The sequence below is a fragment of the Passer montanus genome, unplaced genomic scaffold, assembly GCF_014805655.1.
Source record: "Passer montanus isolate IOZ18808 unplaced genomic scaffold, ASM1480565v1 scaffold33, whole genome shotgun sequence".
NCBI lineage: Eukaryota > Metazoa > Chordata > Aves > Passeriformes > Passeridae > Passer > Passer montanus.
This window is the reverse complement of record NW_024368041.1, coordinates 2,969,458-2,996,954: the sequence shown is the minus strand read 5'-3', so window position 1 is coordinate 2,996,954 and position 27,497 is coordinate 2,969,458.

Here is a 27,497-nt window from a genome sequence, read left to right as displayed (position 1 = left end):
CCCACAAGGGACAAGCTGCTGGGTGTGATCCCTACTCTTTGTGAGTTAAGGATGCTCACTGGTTGGAAGGTAAGGGCCACTGGGGCCATTTCTTCAGTCACCTGCTCCTGCTGGTGTAAATCACACGTAACCACCATCGGCAGATCTACACTGAAGTGTTGTCAGGAGAGAACCAGGCTCAGCAAACTCAGGAAGAATTAGATAAGCAAAAAGTTACAGGGTGATCAGAAGGTGATGACAGAAACACAGCAGGAAATCCAGAGCTGTAGGGTGTGACTGTTTTGCAGAAAACTTTTTCCTTTTTTTTTTTTTCCTAGGGATCATTTTTCCACTATTGGTGTGATTTTACTGAGTATCTACAGAGAGAAGAGTTGGCCTCACTCTCTCCCTGTTTTCCACTATTCAGTTCCCTCTTCAGAGGATTTACTTGTGATTTACACTTGCAGAAGTGAGAAGAGATTCAAGCTGTGCTCATGCAATTATACCAAACTGGGGAGAAAGGCCAGCAGAGCTGAATTTGGTGGATTTTGGAGCTAGGGCTATTTTTGCACAGCTGTGCTCCCTGCTCAGCCATTCAAACCACTCTGTAGTGAGACAAAGCGGATGCAGCCGTCCTGAAGTCCAAGCAGTTTCAGTTCAGGGCTGCTTTTCAACTCATAATAACATCTGTGCTACAAAAGTATTTAAATATGAGCTCACTTTTATCAATTTCATTGCAGCAGTTAAGCTTAAGCATGTGCTTAAATGTTTTCTGAAGTGGGTCCTTGGTTTGATAGCATTTTATACATGATGTCAAAGTTAATGAGCATCAGGCCCACTACTCAAGAGTGTGAGAGTTACCCATTTACAGAGATCTAGAAATGTAATTTATAATTCAAGTCTTTCAAGGGAAGGATAATTGTCTGATTTTGCACTGCTACATAGGAGAAAACAAAAGCGGGTTTTGTTTTTGTGCGCACTGTGCTTTTTGGGTTTATGTCATTTTGCTTTATAAATTGCTACATGTTTTGGGGCATTGAAATTACAGCGTCTACCTGACGCTGTAAAATGCTTCCTACAAAGCAAAGTCTTGCACCTTGCCACAGCTGTGGGATTTCGTGGAAGTGTTATACTTTTTCCAGACTCCATTTGTGGTCTTGCTCACCCCAAGTGCCCAATAATTACATGCTAACTTCACACCCTGGCACAGGGATGATGATGGATGGTCTCTGCCCAGAGTGATCCCTGCTCTCTGGTCACTTGAGTTGCCTTGCCAATGAGGCTGCCTTTCTGTTTACTCAGTTAATGAGGATCAGCATTACAAAATGCATGGCAGGGATTCAGTATACATTACCAGTTAATAGACATAATTGAGTGGAAGGAAAACTACTTTCTGATGTCACAAAATGTCTCTTGTGATAAAGCATTTGGAATATAATGGTTAACATTTCATTTAGCACTGACGAAGATTTGTGTACAGGTTGATCGGTATTGTTTGTGAAATCATCATGACATAATAATTGCTAGCAGATCAATCATATTGGGTGAAGACTTCCTCTCCATTTTTCTTGTCTTTCCAGTCTTACTAATTCTCCGAACATGCCATCAGACATCTGGTGCCAGGATTTGAGTATCTGTTATTCTGTCTCCACATCTAGACTCCTGAAAAGATAGCCAAATCTTTCTTGTTTTGTTTTGTGGTTTGTTTTATTTTTCACAGAAACCTAAACACTGAGATCAGTGGGAGTTGAAGACTGACTAATGTTTCAAATTGGGCAACTTAACTATGCTATGGCACATATGTTTTTACCATATCTATAGACAAGCACCAGGAAAGGACACTCAGAGCATGTAGGATAATTTTTAGGCTTGGTAGGACCACTAAGACTACAGGTTGTGCATGGTACAGACTATTTTGGCACTTGGTACAGACTTTTGGCACACTCCTCTTTGGTGCCATTAAGAATCTTGGCTCTGAGCTGGGAAAACAGCTAGCAAACTAACACTATTTACCTGGTTCCTTATTCTGATTTGACAAGTATTCATCAATATGTATTTTATTTTGAAAAAATAATAAGACTCAACTGAGACAGTATTTTACCGTATTTTTTTTCCAGTAAGTTGTCATATCATTTTCAACAAAAAAGATATGTTTAACTCACAGATATATTTGCTTTTCTAGCAGGAGAAACCTTGAGAATAAAAAGAAAATAGGAATACATTGGGGGACATAAACAGTAGTTTTTTCTCTATATAGAAATAAATAACATCTAAAAATCTTTTTGCTTCCTACTTTAGTAGACTAAAATCCTAAAAGCTTCTTATATGTGCTGGCTGACTAAAAATAAAGAGCATTTATCACATTATCATTCACACAAAAACTGCCTGCACAGCCTGTGTAGTCCCCAAGCTGCTGGAGGCAGGAAGGATATTTCATGTCAGTAGCAGTTTATGTGGCTGAGTTCTTCCCTTGCTTTTTCTCAGGAACAGGATATTAGACAACACAGGCTTTCAGGCTGATGTGTTACGACCAATATTAACTTCTTAAGCTTGAAAATGCAAGTTGCTAGTCAAAATACTGGCAATTATTTTAGCACTGGTGGTGGTTTTATAAATATTTATCAGAATAAACAAGAAAGAAGATACCAGAAAATAGAGCAGTTAAACTCGAGGCTTTGCAGTCTGCATGGGCTGTACTTTGCCTCATCCTGTGCAGTGGCAGGTTGGTGCTCTCCATGGACTTGTCTTAAGCCAAGCATAAGTTTCTAGAAGCATCCCTGTGAGTCTCCTGGCTGCTGGAGTATGCTCATTTGGCTAAGGAGGGACTACAGGGACCCGTGGATGCAAAGAAGAAGGTGATGTGTACTGCCATGTAGAAAAGTAATCAAGAAGTCATCTTCTGTTGAGTAAGGACCCAGGGCATGGGCTTAGGAACTCTTTGGGAGCCACCCTTTGTCCAGCCCAAGCCAGGAGACCATGTGAGCTGGACTTTCTGATGTTACGTCTGATTTCTTGAGGTATGGCTGGAAGATGCAGGGAGTTCTTGAGGTGATGCTGGTGGGCTTTGCCTCAGATGGACCCACAATTGTTCCCACTGACATTCTGAGAAAGCTGACTTCTCCGAAAGCACTTGGATGGAAAGTGACCAGGGACAGGAACAATTTACAGAAAAGGAGTAAGACATCCACCACCCTTTGCTCTTTGTGTTGGTACTGTGTCCTGCTTCAGGGCAAGGTGGCACCATCACAAACCAGAGCTGCACACAGGTGTGTCCAGCACATTAGCAATAGGTCTCAGACCCCACATGTCAGTCAGGTAGAAATAACCTTCAAAGCATCTGGAGGGAGATGTCAGGGGGGGTCAGGACTGCAGCACTACCCTGAAGCATCCATCACGGCTATCTGTAAGTTGTCCAGCCTTTGCTGACACTACCTGCTTATGAGGAACTTGCAGAGATGTAAAGAAGGCCACCATGAAAAGTTAACTCTGTAAAACTTCTGTTCTTCTAATATTCATATGCATTTTAAAGCATTGGATCTCCATTCATTTGAGAAGACCTCCCTGACTCTCTCTGGTAACTTAGTGCATCATCACTTCTCTCAGTCTTTTAAGCAGGTGGTTAACACCACAAAAAATGGATGGATATACAATCAGTTTTCTCTGCCTAGAATCCACAAAGGCTTCCCCCTCACCTGACATAGGAAAATTATCCTGTAACACCAGCCCATGCTGTCACGGTCAGGCCTGCCATACCCTGGGGAACATTAACCTAAATATACTTCTTGAAATATGTGCAAGTGGCTCAGGGGAAATCTCTCTCAGACAAATTTCCAGACAGGGTTAATGCCTTTACTTTCCTTTGTTCCAACTTGGAAGTTTTGTCAAACCTGGAGACTGTTAACAGTCCAGGGATGAGGAAGGTGATCAGGGTGCAAAGGCGAAAAGTAAAAAGGAAAAACTAGGGTAAAAAACCCAAGAAGTAGGAAGGAAGCTACTAGTTATGAGATCCAACCCATGCTGTGGCTCATTATTATTACTTGCAACTGCAAATGTTGATGAAGTGCTGCAGAGTGCCAGTAATTAGTAGGCATGGCTCTCCAACTGCTGCAGCATGTGGTCAATGAGTTCCTGCCTCCAAGAGATGTTCTGCACTGTAAGAAGAGAGATTTATGTTACTGACAAACATAAAGAGAGACTGAAATACAGCTCATATGCCACATTAGGAATGAGATTTCTCCTACACCTACGTATCTGCAGAAATTATCTCAGGCTGGAGATCTGGTGAGAGGTGAGGCTCAGCATCTAGGGTGCAAGTCAGAATATAAATCTTTCTGTTTTCTTCTCTTCAGACTCCCACCAATCTGTTCAGCAGTATCTGGGAAAGAGAAATCAAACCCACACAACATGGAATGCTGTTGGGTGGCTTAATGACAATCACTTATGCATTGGCATTATGGCTGAGACCTTCCACAGTTTCCATGTCTGTGTTGTATAAAATTCTCTTAATTATATTTCTAGTCAAATTCTTTCTGCCACTTGTTGGCTGTACATCTTTTACAAGCCTGGTAAATAGGATATGAGCAAAGAAACCCATAAAGTTCACAAAAGAGGATAGAACATTGTGCTCACTAATGGCAATTAACAGGAGTTGATATGGTGCCAGGTTAAGTGGGAGCAGTGATGGGGCTACAGTCATCCCTTGGAGGCTTGCATCATGTGCCACTTGTTCATGTTGTGTGTAGGGACAGGGGCCTGAATTCCCCTTCGTTCTTGGGTAGATCCCAATCCTCCTTCAGTGCTGAATGTAGCATTGCACTGCAGACCTACCCTTTGCACGTTGTTTTTCCAGTGTCGTGTACAGTTCAGCTTCAGGTTTCCAGCCTCTGAACTGCTGAATCAAGTCTTTTAGGACCTCATGAGGAGGAAGAACATCTTGAGTGGCAAAGTTTAAGTTCTTCTAGTTATATACCGCTATGCCAAATACTTTCCTGGCAATCTTTCATTAAGATAGATCTTAACATGAGTTTGTCATTTACTCCCACTTGTGCTAAAATTCAGATCTAGGAATTAGCTCCTCTGTTCACTAGGTAGCTTCTTTCAACTTCTGTTCTAATTTTAGAAGATTGACTTACAACTGTGAGCTCTCAGGCTGTCAATATTCTCTACATTTAAACAGTTCTTCTGCCTTGCTCACACTTCCCCCTGATATTTTTACAGATAATGACCATGTTCTCTTCCAACCTTCACTTTGATAAGCTAAAAAATTCAACCTTTTCTAGTGTCCCCTCAAAAAAGAAATGTTAAAATTCCAGAACATCCTACGAGGCCTGGTCTACCCCATTCCAGATTGAATTCTTCTTTGTTACCACATGGCAGGAGAACTGGGTATGAGATTCCAGGTACAGTCTTAACAAAGTCTTGCTCAGCTTAAGGCACTAAGTCTGCCTTGTGCATGCAGGAATGACCTCGCCTGTATGCTGTTTGGTGAGGATGTGGGACTACATGAATGTAATTGCCCTCCAGCTTTCAAATCTACAAATGTTTCCACATTTGCCTCTAGTTCTGCTCATAGGAGGGGCACCTCTTTTTTCTCCTATAGAAAGAACCAGAATGTAAATTAGGAACAGACTGACAAATATTTTAATAAAATACATTCTGCTGTTTTGTTTGACACTGGGAATGAGCAGCTTATAGATCAGAGAGTTTTTTTACATATTTGTCTAGTCTTGGCTTCCTATGAGCCCGTACTTCTCCAAGCACGCGCTGCACATGTGTGCATGTATGGATGTGTACATGTTATTAATAAGTTTTCAACTCCTTGACTAATTTCAAACATATTTGACAATCTCAGTGGTACTGTATCCCTACAAATTTAATGAAAATCAGCAGCCAAGAGGAGGAAAGGGCTGTGCTGTCATCTCCACTGAAGGAAAGATTGCAGACAAGCTTCCCCTAACCCTTTCTTAGATGCTAGGAAACCCTGTCAGGTTCCCAGACATGGGAAACAGTAATTTGGAGCTCACAGGTTGTTATATAGTCAAGCCAGGACACAAATCCATAGGAAACCAGCTTGCATTAGTTCTGCTGCTCTGAGCTATTTGCTGTATTTGCGTATTTTCCTTTGCTTAAAGAATTGGATATCTCTGAAAATGCATATCCACCCTTGTCTTTTTATAGTCTTGTAATATGTATGAAAATTGTGTATCTGCAGACATATATTTGAATATATCTCATGAATGAATTTGTCTTTCATTCACACCTACTCCCCCACTGTATCTCTACTTCTTTGTATATTCCAGCTGTTTAGATGATCCATATTTATTTCTCAATCCATAGATTTTACTGACAAACTTACAAGCAAGTACACTGCCACCATCCAAATCTTCTTTCTGCTCACCCCCAGATGTCGGACCTATAGATAAATTTGCTGTGGCTGTTTACAGAATGAAGAAACAATAACATGAATTGAAGGTAATAAGATTTCTGTGAAGGGGTACAGCCATGGCATTGCACAGTTTATAGACACCCTAGAGGTTCTAACTAGAACCAAGATTTGGCCCCAACTCAAGTGACAGATCAATAGCTATGCTGTTAGCAATATATATCTGTTAACAAAACATTGGTCCAAGTTACTTAGTCCAATAGTTCACTAACTGCAATACTGCGTGTGGTGTTGGGAAACTGTTCCAAGGGCTTTTAAAGAGAAAATAACAGTCCTTCTTGGGTGCTCTGTGTTTTCACAATAAACAACCATAAATAAGATGCTGCTAGTAGACTCCATTTTCTCTGATTACACAGTTACCTGCCTTTCTGTCCATCAGCAACACACTAAATCTCTCTCTTTCCTTGAAGTATCTTATATTGTGCAAAATCAATATGCTTTCAGAGTACTTTGCTACCTGACCGGCGACACCAGCATGGCAACTCCCCTGGGAGCCTGACTTTGTGGGGGAGAAAAAATTCATCCTGTCCTAGGGCTGGATTTAGAGGGGTCTGAGAAGTCAGGTGCCGTGGGGGACTTTGGCATTTTTTTGGCTCCAGTTCATTTCTGGGTCTCTGCACCTGGCCCCTTCGGTTTACAAGCCCCGGGGGCCTCCAACATCCCATGCCTCAGCAAACTTGGCCAGACCGCAGCCACAGCAGCAGCAGCACAGCGAGCTTCTGCCAGCTCCCAGCTCAGCATTATCAGTGTTAAAATATTTACTGCATGTGCAATTCTCAACAGCTCTTAACTCTGGCAAATGAAAACCAATTTTAACCGGAACACTCCAAAACACTTCTCTGCAATGAGGGCTATCTATCTGTCTGACAAATTCAGGATTGCTTCCCCCAGCTGTTTTGGCATTAGAGCTGTTAAAAAAAAAAAGGAAAAAAAAAAAGAGTTGCAACAATTTTCTGCTTTATAGAAGTTGGAAAAAAAAATCATTCCCTTTGTATTAAAAGCTGGTGATATCTTCATGCCAATAAATCAAATGAGATTTCAATTGTAGGAGCAAATAGAAAAATTTCTGCCTAATCAATAGACATTCAAAGTGTTATCAGGAATTAGCCAGAGGGAGCTGGGGTGAAAATGCCTGCTGATGTCAGCCACTATATGTAATGTTCTGTCTCCGGTCAGCTTGAACCCTGCAGGGCTGTGGATTGATCTAGATTTTAGGGCACAGAACCATAAATCCCCGTGGTCTGCCAAATAACTCACATATGTGATGTCAGGCATGTGACTGAACCCTGTTCCTTCCTCCTGAGCACCCAGGCACTCACTCAGCTCACAGCTGGAACATCTGATGGGCTCTTTGAGGGCCCCAGTCAGCCTAAAATCTGTAAAATTCAGCTTTGGTTTTGCTTCTCACTTAGTTTAGCTTCATGGCTGCATTTGCAGGTTCAGTGTGTGTATGACCAAGCTGTGAAAACAGCAACCAAACAAAATGATACCCTAAGGTCTGATCAGCAGCTCTCTGGGATATACTTCTTTCAGGCTATCATCCTCAATTTTAAATTGGAGCAGGGAGCACAGCATGGTCATTTTATTGATTGGATTAGAGAAAAATTGAGCTGCCTGATCTGTATGATGACATTATTGAGTTGTGTTTTCAGCTCTGACAGAAACAAAGAGTTTTTATTGGATTACTGGAGCACAGGGAGACAAGGGGAGAGAAGAGGTAATGTAGAGGTGAATAGGTATTAGGCTTGGTGCCTCTGTGCTCAGTCTCTCCAGACGGGCTCTCTTCTTTGCTGGCCTGTGTACCCAGCTCACTGCTGGGCTGGCTGCTGCCGCCTTCCCAAACGCAGCCAACCGCGGATCCGAAGAGACAGGAATTAGCTGCAGCCCCTCGTTCAGGGATGCCACATTACACTTGTTCATCACCCAGATGAGAATATTTACGACTTCAAAAAAACCAACAAAAGCCATTTGGAGGTGAATATCCTCTTTAAGGGATATTTTTGTGCAAGGCAGGTGTTTAAAAACTGTGGTGTTGCATGACACCTACTGACAAGCAAGGCACACCACAGTTCAGTGTGTAGGCAGCTCAGTTGTTTAGCTTATTTTTGCTGGTGATTTATTTTTCCATTTGTTAAAAGTATGATTGAAAAGGAAGGAAATGATATTTTGTACCATGTGAATATGTGACAGTGAGTGACTGGCACATATACATATGTGTGTGTGTGTGTCTGTGTGTGTATAAACGTACCCTACCCTATATGCTATGTACCTCTTTTGCATGTTTATTTTATAGACTGGTGTTAAAACTACCATGTCCAGCAGCTTTGTTGGTTCATTTTATTGGTGGCTGAGGAAGAATGTTAGTTGCAAATGTTGTATTCAGTACAAGAGAACAACCTACAGGTTATGCTTTTGAAATGATCATATATTTTATTTATATGGTGCCTGTCAGTCATAGAAGCCTCCTGTGAAATATTACTGAAATGAAATGCAGCTAAGACTCCATATTAAAATGACACATTCTGATTCTCCACTGCTTTGCATGCTGTGCCCTCAAACTGCTGAAATCAAACCATGTGGAGAAGAAAACTATACAGGTATGAAGCAGCCTTACAAAATAAGAACATTTTTCAATTGCTTCACTCTGGTGAGTTTTGTCCTACTAAATGATCAGGAAAAATTCAGAGCCGTGACTGTGCTGTGCTCCTGTTGGGGTTTTATTCCCAGACCAAAACATCCATTATCATGTCAGTTCTCCTGTGGCACAGGTAACAGGACTGAGGGACACAGGAGCAGGTGTCAGATCAGAGCCCCACCAAAGGCCATCAGCCTCCTTGCCTTGCCACAGCTGAGCCAGGATTTCACCCAACAGCTGTTTAAGCAGGAAGAGTTCCTGCATCACAGCTCAACCCAGTTCAGCACTGATATGCCAACTGAAGACACAGAAGGAAATGGATCTTGTGAAGCTCATCAGCACAATTCAAACCTTAAATGAAACCAACAAGCAAACAAATGAGCTGTAATTTCGTCAGGTGGAAATAGAAATCAGAGGAGCTACAAGTTTGCAGCAGCTGAGACTCCACTCTTTAAGCTGCAACTGGAGTGTTTTTCACCTCAGAAGGCAGCAAATGGGCCCCATGCCCAAGGAAAAGATATCAACACTGCACATTTTTGGAGATATCATTTCCATGCTGTGAAATTGCCTGTGTGCTAGACTTGTATGGATTTCAATGGGAAAGCTCACCATCAAACCACATGGCACCCAGCCCATGCAGAGCTTTGAAGAAGATACTAGAGATAATGTCAAAATTGCCATGAAAATGCGACCAGTGGCTAACAGTACAGCCAAAATTGGTCCCATAATTCATTTAAAATGCTGTCAAAATAATTCTGGAGCTGAAAGAATTTCAACAACCATCATTATCAGCTGCACTTTTCTTCTAAGAATGAAATACAATGGGGAAAAAATGTCTTTGTGGATAACCCACTGCTTCAAGGTAAAAGAACTGCAAAAAATTGCTCCATTAGGATTTAGAAGTTGACACGTCAGGCTACAAAATTCCATACAAACCACACAGCTCTCATTCAAAAAGCACAAAATCATACACAGTGATGGCATGTTCATCCAAGCTCCCCAAACAGCTCTGTTTTCCCTAGTGCTGGACTATAACATATAATGCTATGTATATGCCTCCACGTATATCTGACTTTCACAGAAAATAGGTGCACTGAACACATTTGTTTCCTCAGTCTCACAGAAAAACAGGCCCTTGCTGCTGCCCAGGATGACCCTAAATCTGAAGTTCTTGGAAATAAGCACAGGAGCTTCCTGCCGGAAGAAGAGAGCTCATAGCTTCCTAAGGCTAGGGAACAGGCCCAGGATGCCCAGAGCAGTAACCAGGCTGGAGTGGCTGGAAGTGCTCCCTCTGCTCCAGTGGGCACCAAACCCACCTTTAAAGACACTGTTGATGTGATCAGTTCCTTACTTAAAGTGATGGAGCCTGTGAGGAGCAGTAGCATAACATTTAACAAGAAAAATGTAAATGCTGATGAAACTTTGGCATTGGTGAGGTTTAATTGAACATGGCATGATTCTGTCAGAGGTTTCTTGTTTGGTCACTGGAAGAGGGTTGAAAAAAAATACCAAAAAAGACTACTACAAAGAAGAGTTCTGCATTGGCAAGGCATCCTGCCCTGCTGTGCTTCATCCTTGCACTGGTAAGATCAGTTTACTCAGGAGATGTTCACCTACTTAATTTTAAGTGAAAAAAAATTAGAAGGTTTTAAAGCCTCAGGGAAGAGTTATCAGCTTAAATATTTTTTAAAATTTAATGGTTATGTTTTTATACTGATTCTTTAAAGTTATTTGAATGCCATGGGGGAATATGATAGTGTTATAAGGTTTTAAAGCCTCAGGGAAGAGTTATCAGCTTAAATATTTTTTTTTAAATTTAATGGTTATGTTTTTGTACTGATTCTTTAAAGTTATTTGAATGCCCATGGGGGAATATGGTAGTGTTATGTTTACACCAGAGATATTGAGAACACGGCTCCCCTCTAATTTACTCAGCACAACTTCATGGACTTCAAACAGGTCATAGAGGAAGCAAAGGAGAGCAGAAGTTAACCCTGCAGATGTTTGTCTTGCTGGACTCAATTAGTTTATCTGCTGGTGCTCAGCTGGCACACGGTTTGGATTAGGATGAGCCTTCCCCTGGCCAGGGACAGTTGCAGCAGTGGCATTCTTTGCACAGGGATGTGTTAGCTGGAGATGCTTGTCTTAGGACACAGCCTAAACAGTATTTTGGTATGCAGTGGTGACTATCCCCCACTCCAAGGCAGTTTTACATAAACATGGAGTTTGTGTGTGATAGTTAATTTAACTAACATGTTTATTTACTGGCCCGCTGTCTTTTTGTGTTTGGAAAAGATGACTCATCTGCGACTTGATCCTGCCAATGTTTATTCTGCTGGTGGGCTCACTCTTTACTGAGCAGTGACAGTAATCCCACTCATATCAGGCCTATTAGTGAACATTCTTTCACAGGATCAGGTCACAGGCCGCCAGTAAATAAAAATATCCACCTCCTCACCCGCACCTCGGGTAGAATTTCAAGGATGCTCATGTCATCATGGCCTGTTACCAGGTCTCAAAAGCACCACATTAGCTGTGCCCAGTTTTTCTAGGGATAACACTTTAAAGGGCACAACGTGCAAGGGGGCTTTTGATGTCACTCAGCTGAGCACACAACACTGAAGCTCTCACAGGACTTTCTGCCTCATGCTCGGTGGTGTTCAGGTTCCTCCAGTGCCCAGAGGCACATAAATGTCTAAGACAGTGGCTGGCCAGCAAAGCAGGGAGTTGTCCGAGGCTGAGAGAAATAGAGAGAAAGCAACTGCATGCACAAAAAAAAAAAAAAAAAAAAAAAAAAAAAAAAAAAAAAAAAATGGAAACTCGGGGGGGAAAAAAAAAAAAAAAAAAAAAAAAAAAAAAAAAAAAAAAAAAAAAATCAAGGTTCCTGGGGCCAGGATGAGAGAGCAACAGCAAACCCATCGTGCCCAGCCATGCAGTCAGGGCCCCTGATGAAGGCAGATTAAAGGCCTTTTCTTCCACCACTGCTGCATAGAGAGCCCATGACTCTGTGCTGAGCAGCTGTGGAGTGCAGGGGACATCAAGGGAAACTGTAATTCAGTCATAAGTGCTTTTCTTTCTTGGAAACCTTTTGAGCTTGTGCCACTTCTGCATCACAGAATGGTTTGTCTTGGAAGGGACCTCAAAGATAATCTAGCTCCAACCCCTCTGCCATGGGCAGGGACATGAACCACTAGATCAGGTTGTTCAGGGCCCCATCCAGCCTGGCCTTGAACACTTCTTAGGCTGTCCAAGAACATCTAGCCACAACCTGGGAGCAGGAATGGTCAGGGCCTGCCCAAGTAGGCAGTTTATATGGTTCCCTGCCTCTGCAAGCTTCGATGCTGGCTGGTCTTTGTGACACCATGCCTCTGTTTATGTTTAATGCATTGGACACCTGCAGTTTCTATATGACCACTCTTACTTTGGGTTCCACACCAGGAAGAACTAAAAAGTAAGTGTTTCAGTTGTTTTGGTGTCTCATTTGTAATCACAGGAGTCTGGCTCTTAATTGCCAACTATATTAACACCTCTGAAAACTTGCTGTCCTTGAGGATCCATCTGGACCTTGGCTTTTTGATTACACAGATGTTAAGCACCTAAGGACTAAAATAGATATTTAGTACTTGCAGATAACATCATAGGGTTTGTTGAAAAAGAGCTGACAGAGATCTAGTAAACACCAATGTTGTGCACTTTGGGGCTTTGTAAACTTGAACTTGGCATCATGCATCTACTGAGGTATCCTGGCAAATCTTTGCTTCCCAGTGGAGTCAGATTTGGAATGAGTTTTGATGTCTAAAAATATATCTAAGTCCACCCTGAGACCCTAAATTCACCCAGGATCCCCCAGCTCAGACACTAGACAACCTCCATTCTCCACAAGTCAGACTACTTGCCCGGCCAACATCCCTGGAAGGACAGGAAAAGTCCAAGGACCAGCAATGCTCCTTGCAGCTGGAGCACCAATCACCTGAGCACCATGGAAGAGAGGACAGGAAAGGATGCAGAGCACCAAAACAAGCAAGAAGTGAGAAGAAGTTTCCAAGTTGTGCTGAGTGCAGCAGAGCAATGCCACTCCTATTTCACAGATTCATAGATTCTTAGATTCGTAGATTCACAGAATGGTTTAGGATGGAAAGGACATTAAATATCATCTAGATCCAACCCCATTCCATGGGCACGGAAACCTTGCACTAGATTAAATCACATGGGCAGTCTTTTTTGCTCCTCTCCAGAAGCAGGTTTGGAAAGAGGTTCCTCAGTTGTAGATGGTGCTGGTCCCTCAGGCCACTCAGGCAATCCCAGTCCTCACCTCACTTTACTCACTGTATCTCCATTTTTTAATCACTGGCACTCTACTTGCCCCAGAGAAACCAGCTTTAATTGTGTGGCCCTTGTGCACAAGCTATATGTTTTCCTTTCTTTACTTACACCAGAATAGTGCAGCACACAATATAATGGGATAATGTGCTAAAATGAGATGCCAGTGCTGCCTCTTCAGAGGGCTAGGCTGCCAAACATTACACCCACTGGATGTTAAATGAAGGTGATGACTAAGTGTTCACACAGTGGCTTGCTTTTGCTGAAGAGTTTGGCAGACTGACGTAAATTGAAAGCCTGCTGCGGGCAGATTTCCTCCTACTATTTTTGATTTCATGCAAATAAGAATTGCAGGACGCCAGGCAATTTCTACCTGTGACTGACATATTTAGTGTTGACAGTCCCACACTGTTTTTATATCTAGAAGTGTGGATTTAATGATACATACAGGGCAGTTGCAGTTTGCAATATCTCATCACCGACCCATCTCCAGTTCCTCTCCCACCCCTGTTCCCAGAAGGCCCCATGGCAAGGCTTCCTTGGATGGATGCATGGCTATAAAATGTTGCAGTCTGCTGCCAAACTCCCAAAGAAAATACAACAGTGCAATATTTTCTGCTAACAAGCCTTCGTCCTGTGTGTTTCACTCCCTGGTTCTGCTGGATAAATGCTTTCTCTTAAAGAATTAAGGGGTAGCTTAGTCAAAGAAAAATTCCCCATCTTCCAGCTGATCCAGGCAAGGAAGAATCTACTGCTCAGAAGCATTTAAGCTAAACTGAAAAAGTCTAGGAGAGAGGCTCAGCAGGTGCAGGGCTTCTGGGAGAGCAACAGAGACATCTGCTTTTGGGGTGATGGGGAGACAGTAGGAGCAGCTGCACAGGGAGCAGCAAGCCCCACGAGAGTGGAAGCTGGAACGTGTTGCAAGAGTCTGAAGCACCAGGTGCAAATACAGCTTCACTTTCTCAGCTCTGGGTTGCAGCCATGTGTCACAAGAAGTGCTGGGTAGGGATGGCAATCATGCCCTGGGTAGGAAGATCCCAGCACCTGCCAGCAGCCCTGCTGCCCCCAAGGCCAGGGGCCATGCCTGGAGACAGGGGCTGGCTGCACATACCTTTGGAAAAGCTCACTAAGCTCACTCCTGGATAAATAACCTGCGAGCTCTTTTATACTTGTCCCTGCCAGCCCAGAAATTTTCCTCTTTATATTTTAGTGTACTATCCAGCCACCATAACATGTGGTGGTTTCACATCATGTTTTTCCCACAGTGACCAATTATGAAATAACATCTCAAGGAAGAAAGGAAACTAGGGAGTCAGGATGCTAACCAGAATAGGTGAGAGAATAGATGACAGAAATTAATGTTTTAATTTCCATCACTCTCTCATTCAGACCAGGACTTTTCACTGCAGCCACTCCCCATTTGGGGGCACATGCCCTCTCCCTGCAGGTATTCTGCAGCAGATGCCTGTCTTTCCCTACCATGTTTTAAACAAGTCTTAGGCTGTGCCTCCCTGCCTACAGGCATTTGCAACAGGCATTTGCAACAAGCTATACACCCACAGCTTGGCCAGTGGCACGGTGTGTACTGCAGCCCAAAATTCAGGGGTTGTCCTGCAGGCAACTGGAAATCCACACATCTAACATACAGCCTCAGTCTTTAGCAGGGTCCCCATGGAGGACTTAATAATTTTTGGTGGTTTTCCTCCTAGAGTGTTTGAACTGGTGTGAGACTGTTTCCCACACTGATGTTTTGGCTTGAGGAGGAGAAGGGAAGCTTCAAGATTTTCTGGGATAGTGGTAACTAATTGGTGGTGGACAGATGCAAACTTGGGGAATCCTGTCCATAATGCCTGTGGAAAAGTGTCTCTGAATGAATTATCCTTAGACAGTTTTTTAGTAGTGCACATATATCTGTGGGAAGCTAACTTGAAAGGGACCTTCATACTGAGCTCCTAGCAGTATGAAGCATCCTGTACCTCACCTCTTACTCCATAATTCACACAAGCTCCTGAGACATCTCATCCCTGCAGGAGCAGAAAAGCAGGTGCCAATCAGGCTGAAGGTGTCTTTATTGATGTGCCTCAGAACTTGCTTTAGCTCAAACCTTGTGGCTGGCACAATGTCCCATGATGCTGTATTCACATTGATATGTTCACAAGACCACCTTTTTCCTTGAGCATTCAGGTTCCACTGGGAGAGAACAAGTGGAACAAAAATCAGAAAACTCATGAGTTGAGATAAAGATAGTTTAATAGGTGAGGGAAAGAGAAAAAAACCAAAAAAAAACCAAGTGGGATTACTCACCCTGTCCCACAGGCAGACCAGGTGAGCAATGACCACCTTGGAAGCCAAAACTCCATTGTTCACTTTCTCTACCCCCATTTTTGTTCCTGAGCATATCAATCACTATACAATATGGAATATCCCTTTGGCCAGTTTGGCTCAGTTGTGGCTCCCAGCTCCACTGGAAGGCTGAGTCTGGCACTCACTTCATCAAGTGCCAGCTGGTTCTAAGCACTGCAGTTCAGATAATGGACACAGGATTTCAGTACTAACGCTCCATATGCAAAAGAGACACACAAAACAGCTAATAGTCAAACTACCTACACCTGCACGTGGCTAAAATGTCTTTTTTATGATTACATATTTCATAGGAGAACTCTTTCCTATATGTCTGAGCTGTTAAACCTAAACCAGTGAGTCAGGGCTACAATACTGGGACCAAAGACCTCAGTAAGTGTTTGTGTTTACAGTCCAGCTTCTATTTACATTCTTCCCTTCAGCAGCTGACATCAAAGTGGGAAAAAGAAGTGGGTGGCCTGTTCCAGGGTTGGTACTAATAATTGCAATTTGGAAGCTTCATAAGAACACACCCAACATTTAAACAGAGCATTCAGTGTTTTGTAGCTTTGCTACACTACTTAACTGTGAGTGCTAATTTAACTAAAAAAGGTTGAACTGTTTTATCACAAACACCCAGTTTGTTAGGATTCTATGGATTTCCAAGAGCTCATGAGCAAAAAAACCTGCACTGAATCCATCATGTTCATCATTTCTTCTGATCAACCAAGAAAAAGTTTCTCTGAGAAAACAGAACATCATTTGAGCCCATTGCATGTACACCACCAGTGAGAAAACAGCTGCATCCTACCACCATGTCTCTGCCAATCTGTGCACTGTCTCTCTCTTTATTGACATTCAAAGCATTGACAGGAATCAACCCCCCTTGCCTCAGCTATGCCCACTAGCTCACAAACTTCATTGTTTTGTATCTCTCCTAGAGCCTGCTGCTTATTTTCCATGCTTCTTGCATCAACATACAGACAGTGCATTAATATTCTTCATCTTCTCTTGTTGAGCTACTCCAGCTTCAGTCTTACCTGTAGGCTGGAAGTACATGTCAGATTATTTGAGTTAGGTGAAAATTTCTTCTCCTTCCTTCACACTGAGTGTTATAGCTATCCAATAATGGTTTTGAAACTGGGGGTTTGGTACCCTGTTCTGGCAGAGTAACATTAAACACAAATTGCTTCTATCTAAAAATATTACATGATAATTTTGTTCTCTGTCAGAAACTGGCACACTGCATTCTCTAAAGGGAGATGAAAGAATATGTGAAAACATTTTCAGAACAGTTGCTTGTCTATAACAAGTCAACATGAAATCAAGATAGAATTTATACTTTATCTCTTCATAAACACTTACTGAGCTATGCTGCAAACATCATTCAGCATGAACCTTCTGGAGGCCCAAGAATGAAGTACTTGATCTTTCTAGAGTTTTCTATTCAGAAGTAGACAACACACTTGAATATTCATCTCCTGGACAGCAGGCACAGATTACAACCCTTGCAGAATTTCTTTGTGGAGTGAGGAAATCATGATCGTCTTTCATTTTGCTCTCAATTTCCTGAGAAAATTCTGGGCATAGCAGCATGTAGCAATTTCCTACAAGGAGTTCTACACTTTAATTAAATCTCCTGAGAGTCATCTCTCCCAGTCTGCAACAAGAGCCAGACATTTGCCAAATTACATCATTTCACCATGAGCAACTTCTCTAAGTCTCACCCGTGTCAGCCATGACAAAAATTGTGGTCGTGCCCTGATCATTTCTCCTTAAGACTACCAGAACCTTCTCTTCATTTTCACCTTTTTCCTTTGCAACCTATTTCAAATGTCTCAGTAAATCATCTGCCTCAACAGTGGCACCTCTGAATTCTTCCATCATCTTCCTTTGGCCTCCTGCATTAAATTTCAGCTACCTGTGCTTCCCTTCAAGGATCTCCAGAACACTGCCCTGACTTATAGCACCAACTGCAGCATTTCCTGCCCTCGTTTCCCCTCAGCCAGTACATCACACCTTTAAAGGTGATGCCTTTATTGTCTCCTCTGTGCTCCTGACCATCCTCAAAGATGGAATTCTTCTTGTATGCAGTTTAGAAAGGAGTGCACTTCTGTTTTCATACATCCTTTCTCAAAGCACACTTTCCTCTGTGGATATGTGCTCCTCCAGCCCTTCCTACTCCATTATGATATTCAGACAAGGTCAAATATTGCCAAACTATCACACTCTGGCCACTAATGAGCACCAGGCTCATGCTTACAATTCACTAGTTAAAAGCCCTTGTGGCAGCAGCATTTTCCAAGCCCTGTACAATATCCACCTACTTCTAGACATCAATAACTGATAAAACGAAGAGTCCTGGAATAAAATTCTCATTTCCTTCTTGTTCTACAGATGGTGTCCTGTTATATTTTTAAAAACAAAGTCCATGGAATTCTTCTTGTATGCAGTTTAGAAAGGAGTGCACTTCTGTCTTCATACATCCTTTCTCAAAGCACACTTTCCTCCTCCAGCCCTTCCTACTCCATTATGATATTCAGACAAGGTCAAATATTGCCAGACTATCACATTCTGGCCACTAATGAGCACCAGGCTCATGCTTACAATTCACTAGTTAAAAGCCCTTGTGGCAGCAGCATTTTTCAAGCCCTGTACAATATCCACCTACTTTTAGACATCAATAACTGATAAAACTAAGAGCCCTGGAATAAAATTCTCATTTCCTTCTTGTTCTACAGATGGAGTCCTGTTATATTTTAAAAACAAAGTCTGTTCCAAGGTACAAAAAGAGTCAAAGTGAAGATCAGGTTTTCCTGAGAACTCCTCTATCCTTAACTGGCTGGCTGAGGCTATGCTCAGGACACTTGTTTTCCTACCATAAGGTGTCTTCATATTTGGTCCTAGATGCCCTCCTTATTTAGAGAACTCCTAGAAGACAAGAGGCACTGCAGGCTTACAGCTCCAACAAGTACTGGAGGAGCTCACCTAAGTATTAGAGTTCCATCAAACCTAGTGGCTTAGCTATTGGAAAAGGATGTTTTTCCTACCCATACAAAATGTGAATAATGTGAGGCTGGGTTTGTTATTATATGTGTCCACCTGGGCTTAAATCCACGACATTGTGTTTGCAGTGAGAACAGTTATAGGACTCTGTTTCTTATGCACCACTTAGAAGTGTGTGAAGAGAGCATAAGAAATAGGAAGTGTTGTATATTTTCTACAATGCAGTATTATCTGGCAATTTTGCAAGGATCTAGTGAGAAAGCATTGCAACCTATATATCTCACACTTAAGCCAATAACTGCAAATTCACTGGCATCACAGAAGCAGTGTTGGAATTATGCAAATACTATCTCTCTCTTTTTCCTTTGGCCTTAGCAACTGTAGCTAAAGGGAGCGCTTGCTTTTTCTCTTTCTGAAATTTTGGGTTGACCCTGCCTGGATGCCAGGTACCTGCCAAAGCCACTCTATCACTCCTCTCCTCAGCTGGACAGGGGAGAGAAGATATAACAGAAGGCCCATGGGTTGAGATAAGGATGGGGAGAGATCACTCACCGGTTTTTGTCATGGGCAAAACAGACTCAACTTGGGAAAATTAGTTTAATTTATTACCAATAAAAGTCACAGTAAAATAATGATTAAAAAATCTTAAATCACTTTCCTCCACTCCTCCGTTCCTCCCAGGCTCTACTTTACATCTAAGTTCTCTCAGTCCTCCCCCCAGCAGTACAGAGGAACAAGGAACGGGGGCTGTGGTCAGTTCATTACACCTTGTTTTGGCTACTCCTTCCTCCTCATTTGGAGGACTCCTCACATTCCTCCCCTGCTCCAGCATGGGCCCCCTCCATAGCGTGCAGTCTGTCAGGAATGGGCTGCTCCAGTGGGAGTCCCTTGCAGGGTCACAAGTCCTGCCAGGAAACCTGCTCCAGCCTGGGCTTCTCTCTTCAGGGGTCCACAGATCCCTGCCAAGAGCCTGATCCAACACAGGCTTCCCATGGAGTCACAGTCTCTTTTGGGCACTCACCTGGTCCAGGCATGGGGTGTTCCAGGGGCTGCAGGTGGATCTCTGCTCCACCATGGACCTCCATGGGCTGCAGGGACACAGCTGCTCCACCATGGATCTCCATGGATCTCTGCTCCACCATGGACCTAGGGGCTGCAGGTGGATCTCTGCTCCACCATGGACCTCCATGGGCTGCAGGGACACAGCTGCTCCACCATGGATCTCCATGGATCTCTGCTCCACCATGGACCTCCATGGACTGCAGGGACACAGCTGCTCCACCATGTTCTGCTGTACAGGTTGCAGTGAAATCTCTGCTACAGCACCTGGAACACCTCCTGCCCCTCCTTCCTCACTGACCTTGGGGACTGCAGGGCTGTTTCTCTCACATATTTTCGCTCCTCCAAGCATTCTTTTATCTTTATTGAATACATTATCCCAGAGGTGCTACCACGGGCTGATGGTCTCAGCCTTGGCCAGCAGCAAGTCTGTCTTGGAGCTCGCAGGCATTGGCTCTGTCAGACATGAGGGAAGCTTTCAGCAGCTTCTCACAGAAGCCACCCATGTAGCCACCCACTACTGAAACTCTGTCATAAAACCCCAACACAGCAGTATTTTCTACTTTTCCCTTTTCTGGATCAGCTATTTGATTTGCACTCAGAAGCTGTATCTTCCAACAAATATAAATTATGCACGTAGTCTGTGTCATCTGTTTTCATGAAATACATGTTTGCCTTCTCTGTCTGCAGTCAGGCTTCTATGTATGCAAAAAAAGACTCGCATATGAGAGCACACCTTCCAGACACCAAGCTGGCTCCTTCGAGGAGGACTCACTCTGCTCTGCTGCACCCCTCTTCACCTCAGTCTGAGCCTGATGTGCTCCCAGAGATGGAGACCTGAGTTTGGGTCCTTTGAGGCAGTGCTTTAAATGCCAGTGGGACGGGTGTTGCATCTCACTGTGTATTCTCTTGTGCCTCACTGACAAAATGCCTACTACCGCCGGTTCCCAAGAGAGAGGTGATGAAAGGGTCAGTGAGGGACTTTTGCCAACACTTAGATCCTATCTAGGGATCACAGAAGCTCAGTTACATCAAGGCTTAGCAAGCTTGAGAGCCCCTGTAAGCAAAACCCAGGCTTCAGTGTTACAGTAACACAGACATCTACAGGTTTAAATGGGATTTGAACACAAGATTTGAAACAAGTGTTAGTGTCATTGTTGGACACGGCACTCGAAGCAGCCATACAACCTTTGAAGTACTCAGCATCCCACACTTAAACAACAAAGTAATTGCACACATAAATGGCCAGAATTAGCCAGGTTTCATTACTTGCTGTGTTATGTACTGATGCAACACAATATCACAGTTATTTTAGTTTACAAATTGGTCCCTTCACAGTTGTTCCAGAGAGATGTAGGCTAATGAAGCAACATTCTATCATGGACTCCAGAGGCAGAAATGTCTCTGTAGATATTTAAAAAAGACCCTTGCTTGAAGAATTAATGTTGATAGAATAAAATGAAGATCAGGCTCTTTAGTGGAGCAATTCTTCCTATTACAGCTATCCTTCAGAAATAACATGTATGTTCCTAAAGCTGTGCCTTCTGGAAATTTTGAGGAAATTTATGGGCCTTAAAAGTCAATGTTCTTAGACATCATTAGATACAGAAGAGAGGCACAATACAGAACAGAACTATCTCAATTAAATGCTTAAAATGTTCCAGTAACAAACTCCCCCACATTAAACAAGATGACAACTAACTGAGGCATTTCTGATGTGTTCAGCTGCTTTGGTGCTACACAAGCAGAGATCATCTCTAGAAGGTACAAGATCCAGCCTAGAGAGGCTACTTTGTGCACTGTTTCTCTGAAAAAATTTTATAGCAATTACTTGGAAATTACGTTCTACTGCATTTGCCATTGGCTTCAGTGGAACCAGGCTTTCATTCATTTAATATCAGCTTAAGGCTTGTTTTTTTTTTCTGTTTTCCTATTTCTAGCATGATCCAGTTCAAAGAGTAGCTGCAATCTGTCATCTCTTCGTGGATACTGAATGTATGTTGGGGGGAGGCAGGGGAATTAAAAAAACCCCAACCTGCCAAGTCTTTCAGTCTTCAACCTTTGGTGCAGTACAAGGTTTACAAGATGATTTAAAATCTGCATGTGTAGGAAATAAGGAAGATGGGCTGACTCTATACAGAAAATGGGTTTGGGACAGACACAGATTGATGGCTTTGTGACAATGACACTAAAGTTAATAGCTGATACAGGCAGACAACAGAGTCTATTTTAAATTTCAAATTGAACTCTGTGTCGCTCACAGCATCATACTGACCATTCATTGCTAGACCTAATTTTTTTCTGCTAATGACTACAAGAAGCAGAATAGATAATGATGTGCACTGCTGAACACTTGGGAAATGGCATTAACTGATTCTCCCCCTGCTTCCTGTTTTAAAAACAACTATTTAATGATTACTAGGGGTGGCTATCCTTGAACACTCCTGAAGGGTAAAAATTAGTCACTCCTCTGGGGACATCTCTGTCGCCTTTCCTCTTTGGAGACAGAAGGGGTGTAAATTGTGCTTGCAACAGACTGGGAAGGCTGAAGCTGCTAAAATATAAGACCTTGACAAAAACCCTGGAGATGATGTATCACCAGTCTCCTGGGCAGTTGCACTACACATTCACATTTGCACATTGCGGATAATTCCTGCCTCTCAAAAGCCTGAACCCAAACTTCAAATGCAAATTGTCTTGGAGCTGGAAATGGAAACCTGCATGCACTGAGACAGTTATTCACATATTTAAATAAAAAGCTGACAAACAAAAAGCAAATCCTGCAGTCCGGGGGGAAACATTTCTTTGCTGTCTGCTTCTGTCATTAATCCCTCCTGTTTACCTAACCTGCACTTCAGAGGCAGATTTCCTTTGGTTCTGTATATCTCCACCCATATAAACAGAGATCTTAATTGGCATACCAGTATATGGTAGATCACCAGAGACTTGGCTTTACTACATGTCAGTGAAAGGCCTTTAAAAAAACACACCAACCACAATACAAGGGGCTTCTGAAATTTCATATGCATGGCACATGGAAGCAACTGAATTTGGGAATAAATATTTGTGCCTCAGACCTAAACACAGCCAGCACACATGCTGAAGTGGGTGTTGCTGTGTGCTGCAAGTCTGGGCTCTGTCACTGAAACCACTTTTCTTGGTAGGTGCTGTGTTAATGTGTGGCAAAATGGTAGTAGTACATTCCATAATCTGCTTGCAAACTGTATTTCAAAGTATCAGCAGGCTGAAATTTCCACGTTTTCCTTACTCCAGTCCTTGACACAAGTTCGCACATCTGAAGGATTTGCTGTTTCTCTGCCTAATTTTTTGTTCAACAGGAAAACTAGCTGAATTGTTCACATCAAGTTCAAAAGCTCTAATATGAAAGCCACATACTTTTTGCTTGAATTAAATCCAACTCCACTCTGTCTTTGTAAAACTAATTTAAGTTATAGCAGTGTCTGCAACTTCCTGTTATAATAAAGTAAAATAAATAAATCTAATTGTATGTGGCCTTACTGCCACCATGAATCTGCTTATTACTTTCCAAATGGTATGTTGGGGCTCATAGTTTTGATAAAATCTAAGTTACCAAATTATTTTGATGAGAAATTGGGACTGTGGCAATCATAAATACATATGCAAAAAACCCATTTTCTTTTCTCTGAGGAAGAGCAATGCCAATGTTCTATTTCCATCCCTTACTTCTGTCTTCTGTGAGTGCTGGAGGGTATTTTAGATGTGGTTGCTCAGACTATTCACGATCTTTAAAAAAAGTTATTCTCTCTAGAAAGTAATTGAAAACTTTCACATCAAACAAAAATATATATAATGCATGTAAATGCTATAAAAGTAACATGTGGTTTACATAACAATTTTATAATGCTACTTCATATATGAGGCAAAATGTGATTAGGTATTTTACATGCTTAGATCACCCCTCTGTGTCTGTGCTCTCCTGGTGCAGACTGACACCATCTCATGCTGCAAGGCATGCAAGCACTACAGCTGGTTTTGTTATAAGATGGGGAAGGGTGGAAAAATAGTAACACATGTCCCATTGGTAAAAGGCTTCCTAAGTTCTACTGAGACAAGAGACTAATCAGGCATCAGCTACTTCACTAGGAAATGCATCAAAACTAGAAGTAGGAGGCTTGGGGTGTGAGGTGGGGAAGCAAGGAGTGAGAAACAAGGTTCATTTCTTTGTCTGCTCCAATTTCATTCCTCTAATAGAAATTCCATGAGGGCATGTTAACCTGAAGAGGAATTTCAGCAGCAAATCATCACAAAGAAGACAGGAAAGCCTCTTTAATACTTGCAGGTGCCATCCAGTCCAGGTGCTCTCAGGAGCTCATTACCTGACAGTCATCTGATAAACATGCTTTACAACTGCACAGTCTAAAGGTGGAAAAACCAGTCAGGTCAGCTCCGTCCACCTCTTGCTCTGCCAATCCAAGATAGGACTCTTCTTTCCTTTTCCCAACATTTTGTTTAGCCTTGTTGAGCTGTTTAACTTCAAAATTTCCAGGTAACCCAAGAGGTATCTTCTAAACTGCAAGGGAAATTAGTATTTCATATCTTGATGCTAAGAGGTTTCCCTCTTCACTGCTGTTTGGTAAAGTAAATTATTGTTTCCCTTCTTTCACTGTTCTACAGTACAGCCACTCCAAATTGCTCTAATTACCTCCCCTTTGTATCTACCCAGGAATTTCTGTATTTGAGCCTTGTCTTTGCTTTCACAAGTTATTCTAATCATTATTCATATGGGACCACATCAGTATTCTTCTCTTCTACTGTGTTAGTATCATGCTGACCCCAAAACTAATTCAGTATTTCCTGCAGAATTGCAGTATCAGAATAACTGGTTTCAGAGCAAGAGCTCTCACACTCACGACTATGCAATATTTGGACATGCACCCCAAAACTGCAGTGGCTTTTTCCCTCTCACTGTATCCAAATTTATCTCTTTAATGCAGATATAAAATGTGCTTTCCCAAATCTCCTTTCATTGCCTCTATTTTATGGCCAGGGGGTTTTGGTTGTTGCTGTTGTATTTATTTATGTTTTCCATTGATTTTTTAAAAATCTTCCCACTCCAACAATGTATTTCAGCAACAGACTCTCTTCATGAACTTCCTCCCCCTTCTTCAGGACTGTACATACTACTAAACTCACTATATGGCTAGAAAAACAACTGCATTACTAACCATTGCTAGCCAGACAACTTTAAAATCAGAAATCTTTCTTCCTATTTAGGCAAATCTGAATTTATTTTTCAAGCAAGATTTCATCATAAGCACACAGAGATGTAGGAGAAAATTTTAGCAGAGACATGTATGTAATTCATTCCATTCATCCACACAATTTCAACTTCATTCTGGAGCATTGTTCTGTAGCTTTGCAGCTGACACAGTCAGCTCAAAGTGAGAGCCCAAGGGGCCAAGAAGGGCCGAAGCACATCAGGTCTCTTATAGGATTTAGGCAGAAAGATCAGTTTCTACAACTTCAGCAGTGATTATCAGACACCATCAGCTGCTGGGAACACGTGCAGAAGCAGAACTCCAAGCAAGCTGAACACGGAGGCATTCAGTGAGCTGGGATGCTCCCAGAGCTAAGGAAACACATGGAAACTTGTCTCTGTTCACCTCAAACACACTGATGGTCTTTGCTGGGCCTAGTCTGGTCAGAAGTGCTGGAAAACACAGATTCTGCTTCTGACTAAATTCAATCAATACAAACACTGTTGCAAATGATTCTTCACAGTGTTATTTGTCCTGTAGTGTTGTAACAGATGCCAGAATGCCCCTTATGCGATTATGAGCAAAAAAAAACCCCTTAAAATTTACATAGAAGTTAGACTTAACAAAAGTTTTACTGTATTGTATTTATTTAGCTCTTACATTCCACTTATTACATTTTGTTAAATAAAAACTGGCATTGGTGCATATTTTCTGTCACTTAATATCCTGCAATATGTATCAGTCAGCTTGTTCTTTTTACCTATGGAATAACCTCCCAAGTCAGGAAAATCCCCTTGTCTTTTAAGGCCCTGATGCTCTACCACATCAGACTTCATTGCTATTACATAAGGGGAATGAGAAAACTATTCACTTCCTTCCCCAAATATTATTTCTGCACTGAAATATTTGTAAATTCCTTTATAATCCCCCATTTCCTCTGTTAGCATGAAGCAATTAAACTAATCCATCCTCTGTCAACCCCAGTTGAATCATAGTGTCTCTGGGTGCCACTGTACATTTTTAAAGTTTTTTTTCCAACTTCAGTCTTCAAACCTGTATCTGGAGCTTACTGTTTTCCACAGCAGTAGTCAGCTACCCTTCAGCTGTAGTGTTTTTGGTTTATGCAGCCATCCTGCACACCAATGAAAACTTGGTTCCTATGAGACCAGAATCCTTGTCCTCCTCCCTCTAAACCCATTCTTTAGTGATTAATTTGAGTAGCATTTGTGCAAAAGTTCCAGCTTCTCCATCAGTAAGAAATACTACAATCAGAGCAGGATTTTTCTCTAGGACAAGAAGAGTCATGGATTTGGCCTTGCTGCCTCTATGGAAGACAAGAGGCAAGGTAAGCTCCTTGCATCTTTCCTGAGCAAGGCATAAATCTGCCCTGAACTTTTGTCTTTTTATGCAAAAAAAACCCCTTGGACTCTGCATCTGCCTAGCAGGCATCTCCTGTGCTGTGACACTGAACCACATGTTCAGTATCAGTTACTATGTCTACAAAGGTGTTGGATTAATGGTAGTATTTTACAGTGTGTCTTAACTTGAATTATTTTCCACAAATATGCTTTAAAGTATTCTGCATCGTAGCTCTACTCTCCCAAGTTCTACCTGGGAAAAACAAAGCCCCAGGAAATCCAAACCCCTTATTTTTGTATTCCAAAAACATAACAATCCTATGTTCTGGTATCTGCTTTTGGAAGTGTCAGCATGTTTATCCTGCTTCTGCCTCATCAAAAATATAAAAATAGTCACAGAATCATAGAATAATTTAAGATGGAAAAGACCTTTATGATCATTGAGTCCAACCATTAGTAACCAGCTAAACTTATTACCAGTCACATAAAAATGATGCTCCAACTGAAGAGGGGGCACTTCCAGAGCCAGTCAGAGCTCTGTGTGATCAGCAGGGAGAGCAAGTCCAGCACTGTTGCAGGCAGCAATTCTGAGAGCCTCCAGCCTGGTGAGGAAAGTAGGGGAGTGCCAGAAGCATTAAGATAATTTCAATGATATATAATGATATGACAGTCAATGATACATAAACCAAACACTGAAACATCTGTGTTTGTATTGCTTTACTGGTATTTGTAAATACCTCATCTGGTGCCATTTCATTAAGCAGCAGTTAAAGTTCAGTTAGCATTAATAAAATATTAAATTTCAGCACATGTTGATGCCCAGTAATTCATTCAAGTGTTTCACAGCTGAGGAATTACCACTTTTCTTCAAACTGTCATCTTCTTGGCCAAATCCTATACTTATTCATGGATGCGATAGCATTTGAATTACATTCACCACCCTTACTTTCATCTGTGTAAGTCAAAGTGTATGGTTTTGGTCCAACACCTTGCACAGTCCTGCTTTGACAGTATTTACTGTGATAATTTACAATTCTGTCTATTTCTGCACTTTGCAATTTAGCTACTGCCCATCTATTCTGGTAGTGGTTTGAAGTGTTTCTCCTCTCTCCCAGATG